The 12,205-nt window shown below is 36.0% G+C and overlaps 1 long non-coding RNA gene across 4 annotated transcripts in view; it reads right to left on the reverse strand.

Moving 5' to 3' along the window:
• The window catches only part of LOC147831552 (uncharacterized), a 138,616-nt gene that overhangs the window by 28,318 nt on the left and 98,093 nt on the right, over positions 1–12,205 (reverse strand). The window contains exons 6-7 of one of the 4 annotated variants that reach the window (XR_015521888.1): positions 8,882–9,036; positions 291–898 (exon numbers count right to left, since the gene is read on the reverse strand). The exons of 1 other annotated variant lie outside the window; for it this stretch is intronic. This is a non-coding gene — a long non-coding RNA (uncharacterized LOC147831552). Of the gene's footprint in view, positions 1–290; positions 899–3,765; positions 6,118–6,932; positions 9,037–12,205 lie in introns of those variants that run through there. 2 more of the 4 variants (XR_015521889.1, XR_015521892.1) reach the window with 2 other exon arrangements.

Here is a 12,205-nt window from a genome sequence, read left to right on the forward strand (position 1 = left end):
TACTGTCCTAATTAAATCATTAAAAATCAAAAGTGAGTTAGTTTACTCAAATGTTTTAAAGTTTTGACAGATCTTTTGAGTGATCTGAACTTTCAAAAAGAAGCAGCTGTAGGTTTTGGAAAAATAGCTCAAATTGGGCTTGGTTGAAGCCTGACTGGGGGCTTCAGAGTTGAAATGTCCTCAGGGTGGTCTCAGAGTTATTGTCTATTGGTGGACCATGGTTTGTCTTGTGCATTGCCTTGTAATCTGTTCCTCAATATCTTGCTGAAAGGGTACGGGTGTTTGCTTTCACAATTCTTGAGTTGTTTTTATTTGCGACAACTTGGTTATAATATGTTAAATCCACTTCAGTTTGAAGAAATTAATAAGTTAAGTGAATTTTTTATGCTGTCCTATCACAAATGGATTGTCTACAACATTATAAACATTACAACAATATTCATATCCACAACCTGACAAAGGTCTTTCAAAATAGAAGCAACTGTAGGTTTTGTGAAAAATAGCTAAAATTGGACTCAATTGAAGCCTGACTGGGGGCTTTAGACTTTAAATGTCCTCAGGGTGGTCTCAGAGTTATTGTTTGTTGGTGGAACATGGTTTGTCTTGTGCACTGCCTCATAATCTGCGCCTCAGTGCCTCGCTGAAAGGGTAGGAGTGTTTGTTTTTGCTCTGCACTGAGAAGGCTTGTTTTCATGCAAGGACAAGGGTCTTTCTTGTGCTGATCCTGTTTCCACTGCTATAGAGATGGTATTGGTGGAAGTCACTCTTTCAGCCTGATCTCAGACTGGTTAGGAGATTGCTTTTACAATGGTTCTTGTTTGGGTCGGTCTGGAGAAGCTGGTCTAGGATCAGTGTAGGAAAGATGAGTTTGCGCAGCCATGGAGACAGATGTGACATTCTGGATTAACAAAGAGTAAACACACACAAGGCATGTGTTGAACGACAATGAGAAACGAGACCACACAGGAATTCTGTAAATCTCTGTCACTATGTGCTTTTTTGGGGGGGGATTTGTAAAACATTCGTTTTTTTTTACTGTACTGATTCTGAAGGTGTTCGTTTTGACATGTTTAAATATTAAAAAGCATTTGTTTCGAGGCTCGTTTTGTTTTGGGTCAGCGTAGGTGGTCCATGATGCTTTAAAACAGAATATATATATATATATATATATATATATATATATATATATATATATATATATATATATATATATATATATATATAGTGGAGTCAGCCACCAAACAACTTAATAAACATATCAAATCATCACAAATACTGCAGAAGTCCTATTGGAACCCCAAAGATATGTCAAGTTTGGTGAAGAAAAAAATCATGGTTTGGGGTTACATTCAGTATAGGGGCATGCAAGATATCTGCAGACTCCTTCTCATACTTCAGCCTCTACATCAAAGTTCCTGAAAGCGAAGAAGGACAAGATGCTCCAGGATTGGTCAGCCCAGTCACCAAACATGAACATTATTGAGCATGTCCAGGGTAAGATGAAGAAGAAGTCATTGAAGATGAAACCAAATAATCTTGAGTCGTCACTTTCTTTTCCATTCCAGATGACTTTATTAATAAGTTATTCGAGTCATTGCAGAAATGTATGGATGCAGTTCTTCAAGCTCATGGGAGTCAAACACAATATTAATTCTTTTTCCACTGCACAGTTACTTAATATTCTTTGCTGTACATTATTTCTGTTAAGTGACACGATTTTTGTCTAAGCAAGGTCACAATTTCCTGTCCTAATTAAATAATTAAAAATAATTTAAGCATGATCATATTTTATTTTGGTAAAGTAAGCGTAATCTAGAGGCATTTGCATTTTATGTTAGCCACTTCCGATACCAAATGATTAACTAGAAGTCAAGCTATTATTTTTTGTTCCTGAAACTTAGATCGGCAACAAGACTTTTTTCAGTTAGTGTATAACAATATACATTTTCTTAAAATACTTCTTTGAATTCATCTATTTATTTAGTGCAATTCTAAAAAAAATAGTGAATCTAAAATTTCTTTATAAGAATATCATTTTGTTTTATAATAAAGCAACAATAAATTCATTACAGCTACATGTAAATTGTATAACTTCATTGTGCTGTTTTTTAAAGCATTATCATCCTGATTGAGTTTCTGAAAACATGTAAAACATGAGATGTGCTTGTTTAACAATATATCCATCAAAAAAGAATTTACTAGCAGGAAAAGGAAAAGAAACAAAAAATTCACTAGGCAAGAGTTAATGTAAACTTTTACTTCCTTCTGAAACACAAACATCTGATAACCCAAGAGTGCTACTTAAAATAATAATCTCAAAAAAATAGTAATTTAGTATTTATGTAGTTACAGTTATTATACTATATTTCTTTTATAGGTTATACACACTGTAAAAAATGTTGGGGTCCACACAATAGATTTGTGTTCGGACTACATAAAGAAATTAAGTTAGTTTTATTCGTTTTTACTATTTTAGGTTGATTAAACATAAGACAATTAAGTTGTACTAAATCGTCTCAAGAATTGAGTTGTTTCAGCTCAGTTTAAATAATACTTAATTAGATTGTGTCACGATCGGTGAGGGAAAAAAAAGGAGTGCAGACCCAATTGCAGAAAAAATGTAGAAATATTTATTATAAACTACAAATAAAAATAAAAGGCAAAACAAAACTACCCCGAAGGGGAAAACATTAATTAAAAAGGCAAAAACAAACTTGACAGGGCTGGCAGGACAAAACAGGACTGGAGACAACAAGACAGGGTAATATCGACGACGAACTGGCAAAGGACTGAAAACATGAAGGGGATTATAAAGCAAAAAGTAAATTGACAGACAGGTGAACACAATTAACTAATAATGGGTTAACAAGGAGGGTGGAACTAGACAATAGACGGGAGAGCGCATGACACAGAGAGACAATACAAGCCATGCACTCACATAACACAACACTGAAGCACACGACAAAAACACGTGACCACAATGTAAACACCGAGCCACTTGCTTTGACAAAAGACGCAAGAACTCACCGTGCGCTCACACATGCAGCATGCATGCTTCATCCCAGCGCCGACCAAAACCGAAACCAACAAGACTGAGACGCTGGGAATGAAACACCACGCTGCTGACAGACGAAAACACAAACACGAGTACAAGAGCGCACGTGTCTGAGGGACGCAGAGCGCGCGCAGCCGCGTCAAGCAGGAGCGCGCACACTCTGCGTACACCCACGACGGCGCGCGCGCACACAGAGACTGAAACAGGACCAGACACGGGTAGTGTCCGAGATCTGCCACCAAAACAAGAATTTGCAAGACCAGAGTGGCAGAACCCTGACAGATTGAGCTGAAACAACTAAATTCTTAAGGTTTTTTTGCGGCGATTTGATTGCATTATGTCCATGTCAGGATTCTTCCACTTTGGTCTTGTTAATTCTTATAGAACTAGAGTCCAGACACTAGTTCTCTCTTGTCTATGTTGTGCTCAGCTTGAGTATTCTCTGGTTGAGCACTCATTTTCTGTCATTGTATTCATCTTTGTATAAACGCCATCCCAGCTGCGCTTTGGCCATGCGTGCTCCCACTCGACGTGGGTGATCGGGGTCCGGGCGTGCTCGGAGCCTTGTTAACCCATTATTAGTTTATTATGTTCACCTGTTTGTTTGTTAATTTTTTCTCTTTATAGTCTCCTCTTGCTGTTCTCTGAAGTCCTGTTTCGCCAGCCCAGCCCTGTCCAGTCAAGTTTGTTTGTTTATTTGTTTTTTTGTTAATGTTTTCCCCCTCTGGGTTGTTTTTGTTCTTCTTTTGTTTTATTTTAGTTCTGCACTCGAGTACTCGTCCTTTCTTAGGTAACTTAATTTTTCATGTTGTTCCAACATAAATCGATTGAGTGAAAGACTGCATATTTTATAATAACAGCTTCTTAAAGGGTTATGACTTCCCCCACTTTCGATTCAGGTCTACCTCAGAATTTTTTCAAAATATGCATTATAATAGTCGTCGAGCTCCGCAAGCAAAGGGCAGGAGTGGGCGCGGCCAGCAGGGGAGAAGGAAGGGAGCGAACAACTGTTGTCGGTTAGCTCACAAAATGAGAAACAAACCATGAGGAGATGCATGATTTTATAGTTTACAAAGTTAAAATGCAAAGAAATAAACAGTAATTTAATGCCCTGCTACATTTGATATTCATAATATCATTATAAAGATAATTGTGTTCAACTTAACACTATAAATGAGGACTTCTCCCTCAATCCCCGGATCTGAATCATAGGTCTGAATGCAGTCTCAGTGCAGCAGGTCTCTTGCCCTGTCTATTTTAACCATTAGCCCTGTTGGTAATCTAGAGGATTTAGGCAAACACAGCAGCACGGTGATGTGTCTAAATGTGAACGATCTTCTGATAAAAGACAACGTCCGCCATTCTCCAATTCTCGTACTGCTCTTTCAACAAAAATGTTTGCCCTGACAGCATCGCGGGAAAAAAACATGCAACTAACCCCGTGGATCATGGAATCATACTGTGTTCCGTGGGACCGTATCTCACAGCTTGGCACTTGCAGGTCTGCCTTGCCTTCGGAAAGCACGTGCAGTCATGAATAATTAAGAAGCACGCTCTTTTCATAGGATAAGAAAACTCAGCTATGAATAATAATGAGAAATCGACGAGTCATCTTTGCACTTGCAGTTTTGCCCTACGTCGCCTTTTTTGATCCCGCCCCAAAAATCATTTTAAACCCGAAGCTGAAATTAGCTGCCAAAAGCTCAAAATTATCCAGTTTTTCCCACAATTAAAGCTAACAGGTGCTAACGTTGTCTTAAGTGATGCTCAACACACACAAATCTGTCAAAATCGCAAAAAAAAGTAGTCGATGGTTTCGTGAACCTTTAATTAATGTACAGCTAAACAAATTAAAGCTATAACTAGCAAAAAACAGATAAATCACTCAGTTGGTCAACTAAGCTAGCTTTAAAGAAGTTTTGTAGGTTTTAGTTCATGTTTATTAGCTTTAAAATCACCAATATATGCTAATGTTAGTCTAAACTACACCAGGAAAGTATTGAAGACTGGTTGGATTGCAAAAGTTTGCATTTTTTGTCCATTATGAATTCACATACAAATGCCACCTCCAAGCATATATAACCTTTTAGTGATCCACGATCAAAGATTGTTAGTGTTTGCTCAGTTGATTGTGAAGCAAGTGTTTTTTATCAGTACTGTGATGTTAATTACAGAATAAAGGCTATTTTAAAACTGTGCCCAACCCTTTGATACGTCTCGCCCCAGCTGTTTTAATAGGAAGCATGGCAGAAATCTGATAGATGACCCGTTTTGTGGCTGACAGGCTGATCGGTCTTGCAGGCTCAGTAAGATTAGGGTTAGGGCCTCGTCAGCCTGTCATCCTTCAATGGGCGGAAATATGTCAGCATATAGATTTCTAGCTTTTAACCATAATCATCAGCATTTTGGTTACGATCAACTCCATGTGGCTCAAATGAGAATTCGTTGCCTTTTTCGAAGCCACACACACATGGTATATTTCTCTCTTCAAAAAAATCAAATAAAAATCAATACACTTGTTCATCATCACGTAATGTTTGGGCTCAGAATATTTTTAATAGATATCCGAGGTCACTTTATGTGCGTATATCAATTTCGGATAGGACTCGCCATATGAATGCAATCTTTATTATTGATCAGAGGGTCAATATTAAACTATCACGGAAAGACAATGCACAACGGCATCAAATGCGCAGACCATTAGAGCCTTTGGGGCATTGCTTCCATCTCTGTTTAAAATGAGAACTACTCCCGATTCCAGCCTAGTATTTGTTACGGATTCAGTCAATGTGACACATCGATATCTGTAAGTGTGTTTTGTGTGAGCGCTGTCCTTCTTTTCTGTAGCCGTGTTTTTTTTTCTCCCTGGAAAAGCTGGATTCTCATTCATATTCTGGTGGAATCCTCTGGCAGAGCAGGCGTGGTCACATGGGCAAAGGATGAGGGGAAGAAGACAAGAAAGAGGGCTGGGGGAGGATGGAGACTGGATGAGATGCTCCAAACGGAAAAGAAACGGACAGGGTCAATAAAAAAGAAGGTTTAGGGAAAACAAAGATGGATAGCTGAACGGAAATGGAAGAAGAACAGAGAACACAATAGGGCTGGCTCATTAAATAGAAATCAAACCGCACGGGCTTAGTGGCATTATCAAATTCCAAAGGTTGTGCTGTCATTAAATTATTATATGTCGCAATATATATACAGCACTCAGCATATATAATTACACCCCTCACAAATCTATCTTTTAAATTTATATTTTTAAAGCTATACAATATTTTATTTGTGCATATACAATAGTACTGTACTGAACTACATATACATTAGTCAGTAAAGCCAAATCTGGAGCTTATCTAACAAAATAACTTACAATAACGGTCCAAAAACTAGTACACCCAAATTTATATGTAATAGAAAAATATTAAATACAAGTTTAAAACAGAGGAACAATCAAGAAAAGCAAAAAAAAAAAATGAATTTTTAATTTATTTTTGCAATATTTTGCTTAATTTAATTGTATTATTATTATCGAAATATGTTTGATGACTAAAATATTATATTAATAAATACATCTGTTTAATTAATCTGTTTTGTTTAAATGCACTTAAATACATTGCCTATATTCACTGAGAAATGGATACAAATACTAATTTTCAAAATGGGGTGTACTCAAATATGCTGAGCACTGTATATACAGACTTAGGATCTGGGGTTTTCCGGGTCTTGGAGATTCTCGGTCTCTTATTATTATTATTATTATTGCTATTTATTGTTGAATATTGTTTAGCAATAATAGATTACTTTTGTTTAAAATAATTATTATTGTTATTATTATTTACACAAATCACATATACTACATATAGTAATTATTCTAATAATAATAATAATAATAATACATTTTATTACTTTTCATACATACATTCAACTCAAAGGGCCTCACAAACAACAAACAAGCATTGTAAAATAAAGCAAACAAAACAAAAATATATCGACAAATAAAGCAAAATAAACAACAAATATAGACTCAGATAAAAGTCTACATGTAAATGCACATTTGCATATTTCTATGCAATCACACACACAATAGTCCTTACATTTGCATACATGTACACACTGTACATGTATACATACACCTACACAATATACATATATACATAAAATGCATACACTTCACATGCTGTTATATTCATATGAAATTTTAAAAAGGTGCGTCTTAACATGTTTTTTTTAAAACATGATTGCTAGGGGATTCTTTTACTTAATTTGGAAGCTCAGTGATTAAAAGAGATTGCATCAGATATTCTGAGTGAAATTCGCTAGAAGAGTGTAGCAAACGGTTTGAATTGTATTTCGATAAGCAGTCAGAAATGTAATAAGGTGTCAGGTTATGTAGTGCCTTATAAACTAATAAAGGAATCTTAAAATCTATCCTTTGGTGCACTGGTAACCAGTGTAACTCTATTAATGCTGGTGTGACATGTTCTCGTTTCTTTAATTTCATTAAAACTCTGGCTTCTCTGCAACTCTGCATCTTCCTTATAGAACCCTTAGGTGAACCAATATAAATAGCATTGCAGTAGTCAAGCAGAGAGAAAATAAAAGCATTTATTAATTTTTGTGCATCATTGAAAGACAGGAATGAGCGAATTCTGGCAATGTTTCTTAAACGATAAAAATTTTTTTTTGAAACTTGATTAATATGAGATTTAAAATTAAGATCACAATTGAAAATAACACCCAGGTTCTTCAATTCTTTTTTAGTTCGTTAACCTAAAGAACACAAATCTGCTTTAAACCTCTCTCACTCAGGTTTTTTACCCACAATAAGATTTTCAGTTTTATATTTATTCAACTGAATAAATTAAAACAATTTGCAGTCATCCATTGTACAATACTGGACATGCAGTTGGACAATTTTTCATTGTAGCAGCGTCTCTATTATACTAGAGAGCTTTTTAAATTTGTGTTAAAAATTAAAGTACATCCGAAAAGAAATATATACTTTTGCACAGTTGTTTATATATGCATACAACATATAATAACAGATTTTTTTTAGGATGGTTGTTATGGTGCTGGTATTAGGTCACACCATTAAATATATTTGTAAAAAAATAAAATAATAGTATGTTTGTATACTTTTAAAGCAGAATAATAAACACTAAAGTGTGATTTATTAGGATTTTTTTTGTTTGAATTTCCTTCATTTTCATCAAAAAATGATCAAGCATTTATTTTGGCAAGTGAAATGTTTTGCATTTTGAACAAAAATTTGCAGTGCAGTGTCTTTATTCATGCTTTCGGTTTGCATAGACATTTTACACAACACACTTGAGATTGTACATTAAAGGAACAAGATTTTTCATTAAAATATCCAAAAACAACTAGAACCGTGTTATCCATTATTGACTTATGTACTTACATTATCGAAATTGTACCAAAGAATGTTCAAATCCAGAAAAAACAAGCGATTTTAATTAGTGACACGGACCATGCGAAGATCACAACCTCCATGATTTCTCACTCAGCCATGGCATCATTAAACTATGTGTGCATCCCTAATCGCATACTTATGCACTGTTCTACTTAATTTAGTAGTATTGATAATGTAAGTAGTGCATTCACACTGAAGTTCTAAAAATAGTAGGTGCAAAGTCAATACCAGGATGATGCACTTCAAAAGTTAAAATCAACACAGGTTCATTCTGAAAACGTAGTCTCGTGGACGTTTCTGGAGACTGCAATATGTGTAGCCGGAGGTATGTATGGCTGCATTTTATTTTTTAAGCAAACGCTACGGTGTGGTATGACGCTGTTCCTTTTTGCGCTTACCTAGGTGTTGAGGGCTTTCCCACAGCACCCAGTTCATCCAGTTAGCTTGTCATGTACATCGGCGGACTTGAAACAAAGAGAGGAGTTGACCTTGACAACCAGGTTCGAGTCTGGGAAAGAGCGGTTCCAGAAATCAGGTAAGACCAAAACAGAATCTAAAAAATAAAATGAACAAGTGAATATCAGAGTGAGAATTTGGTAAAATCCAAAAATGTGGTAAAAATCAGACGAGGACTTTTTTCTGTTTTTTGCATGGTTTTTGTAAATCGTTGGTTGGGTTTAGGGAAGTAAGTGGGTGGGCGGGTAAATTGTTAAAATTGGTTGGGTTTAGGGAAGGAGGAGGGTGGGTCAGTCGATTGGCTGGTCAGTGATTCAGTCAATCATTCAGTCTTTTATTCAGACAGACGGTCAGCGTGGATGTCTGGACGCGAACGGCACTCGCAAAAGACATCTGAAATATGAAAAAATGCTCACACAATGGCCTCTCATGGATTCGCGAAAACAAAAACTGCAAAAATACATACCTTCTGAGACATATTTCGGGGTCTCCAGAAACATCCACGGGACTACGTTTTCAGAATGAGCCTGAGCTGGTTGAAATTAAGTCTGAAATGTTGGAAACTTCACACACTCGACGGTTGCAGCTTTGCTTACGTAGCAGAAGGGGCGGGGCTGTCGGGCATTGATGTTTGGATTATTTATTTTGGATGAGCAATATTCTCCTACGAGAGTGATTATACCGCCTCCTGATGATGAATGCGGTTATACTCATGGCAGGTATTATTTGGTAGTTTAGTCATTTATTTCGCTAATTTGGCAATCGTCAAACGGCATCAGGGAAACGGTTTACATTAAGTAAAAAATGTTAGTGTTCCATTTGTGAGGACACTTTAAACATATATTATGCTGTTGAGTGTATACAGTAGGTGCGTAATTACATAGTGTACAGTGTGCTGTTTGGCACGCAGCATGCGTCTTTGTTTGTTGTGAATACACGCCCTCTAGTGGCGAAAATTACACACTGTGCCTTTAACAGCTCTTCACTCTTTCAGTATACAAAATAGTATTTTGTCATGTCGCATATGCATTATATGTAAAATAATAATAATAATAATAATAACGAACCTAAAATATAAAGAAAAATAATAATAATCAATTATTTAGCTTATAGTACAGTTACAGCACCTAAAGACACTGTTCAGATGTTGTATTCCAAGACATTTTTATCCTTAAACAGCTCTTGTGTGTAGTATAATCTTAAATTCTCCTCCACATCCTTTGGTTTTGTTTTTTGTCTGCTGTAGGTTATGACGTATTTTGAAAAACCTGCAATCATTTAAAGCAGTGTGCATTTATCTGAAAAGAATTGTGCAGCGCTCCTCAACCAATAACAATCAAGCGTTTAACAGACTTATAGTATCATTTTTAAAAAAGGGTTGTGTACTTTCAGCATAATTGCACCAACCAAACAACTGCTACTGAGCATGAATGCTAACCCACAGCTTTTTACACACAGGTATTAGACACCTCCCTGTTTGGACCTCATGGGCAGCGGGTGCATTGCATGCTAACCTCAAACCTGTGCTAGTATGCCATTAAGGCCCGAACGATGGCTTGTTCTCTGTCTCTCTCTCTATTTTCCACCTCTTCCCCCTCTCTCCTACTTGCTCTCCCCCTCCCGTCGGCTGTCAGAGAGATGTGTGTGGGCAGCATTGTGATAGGAATAGATGTTCCCCTAAGCGAGACCTGCAAAAGCCATTTGAAATCTGCTTGATGGAGAACAGTAGGTAAGAGAGTGGGCTGCTTGCTTTTCTGCGCTATCTCTCTCTCTCTCTCTCTCTCTCTCGCTCGTTCTTTCTCCCCTCTCTGTCTGTTGTTCCCTCCTATTCCCCCTCTCCCACCTCTTTTCCTTTCTTTCACTGTCCTCCTTTTCACCCTCTCTCTCCTCCATGCGTTCTGCCACTTAAAGGGCTCCTCCATCTCAGGTGGCGCTCCCCCACCCCATTCGCTTGCCCTTTCTCTGTCTATCACACACACATTCCCCACCTCCTCCCTTTCTCCTCTGTTTTTCTTTCACTTTCTTTTCTTTTTTATCTGGGCACGCATTCCTTTCCACCCACACTCGACATACTCTCTAAATGATTCCAAGTGTCTGGGCCCCAAACCTCCTTGAACAGACGTGCACGCACATACACACACAATGCTTTAAAGAAGAGGAAAAAAGGAGGGGGGCTCTTGAAGCTCTTGTTTAGTATTAACCCCATTTACTGCAATCATTTGCTTCACACCGTCCATTCAGAACTGATGGTACTGCCCACACTGTAAAAAATGCCCTTCGGTTCTCGGTAAAATATTGTAAAAGAGTTATAAAACATTACATTTCTGTTATATTAACAGTTAAATACAGTTAATATAAATACAGAAAAACTTGGTACTTTTTCCATTATTGTTTTGCTAAAATTACATTATTTTATCGTAACAACCCTTAAAACAATGGTAAAATTAAAACACTAAGAAAGAAAGCCACTGTATTGTTTTTTTAAAGATGTATACTATTAAAACATCTATTTTTCCTCTGATTTTTTTAAACAAAAAATCACAATGATATGGTCTACAGGAATATGTGTGTCTATATGGAAGTGTGCCATTTTAGGCCTGCACTAGTCTATCCCCGGAGTTTAATTGCATGATTATTATTATTTTTTTATAATACTATGAATTTGATTTTTTTTATTTATTGCAAATTACTACTACTACTACTACTACTACTACTACTATTATTATTATTATTATTATTATTATTATAATCAAGGGCTCCTTCAGATTTAGACAGGATCTAACTGGAAGTGTTTTCAAATACTCAGTTGTTACTGAATGAATAAATAAACTAGTGTCATGAAATTCTAATCAAAATTTATATTTAATTTAATTTGTGAAGTTTCAAAGGTATTGACTTCATTTTAGCCTGTTGGTCATAATAACAGTACATGTTGCATTTTCCTAATGTTATGTGCATATATATATATATATATATATATATATATATATATATATATATATATATATATATATATATATATATATATCAGTCTTTATTTTAATGGCTTTTACAGTTATCTTAATAATACCGTACAATGACAAATATTTTTAACAGTTGATTTCTGGCAACAACAACTGCCAGTTTTTTTTACCGTGAATTTTACAATATTTTTTTTACAGTGCACAGGAACATTTTTATTGCTTAGTGGTTGCTACTTTGTAGCTTAGGTGACTTTTTTATGAATATTCCTCTAAAACAGCAAATTTACTACATTGGATCCCACA

This window comes from Danio rerio, chromosome 22 (assembly GCF_052040795.2).
Source record: "Danio rerio strain M-AB ecotype USA chromosome 22, GRCz13ab, whole genome shotgun sequence".
NCBI lineage: Eukaryota > Metazoa > Chordata > Actinopteri > Cypriniformes > Danionidae > Danio > Danio rerio.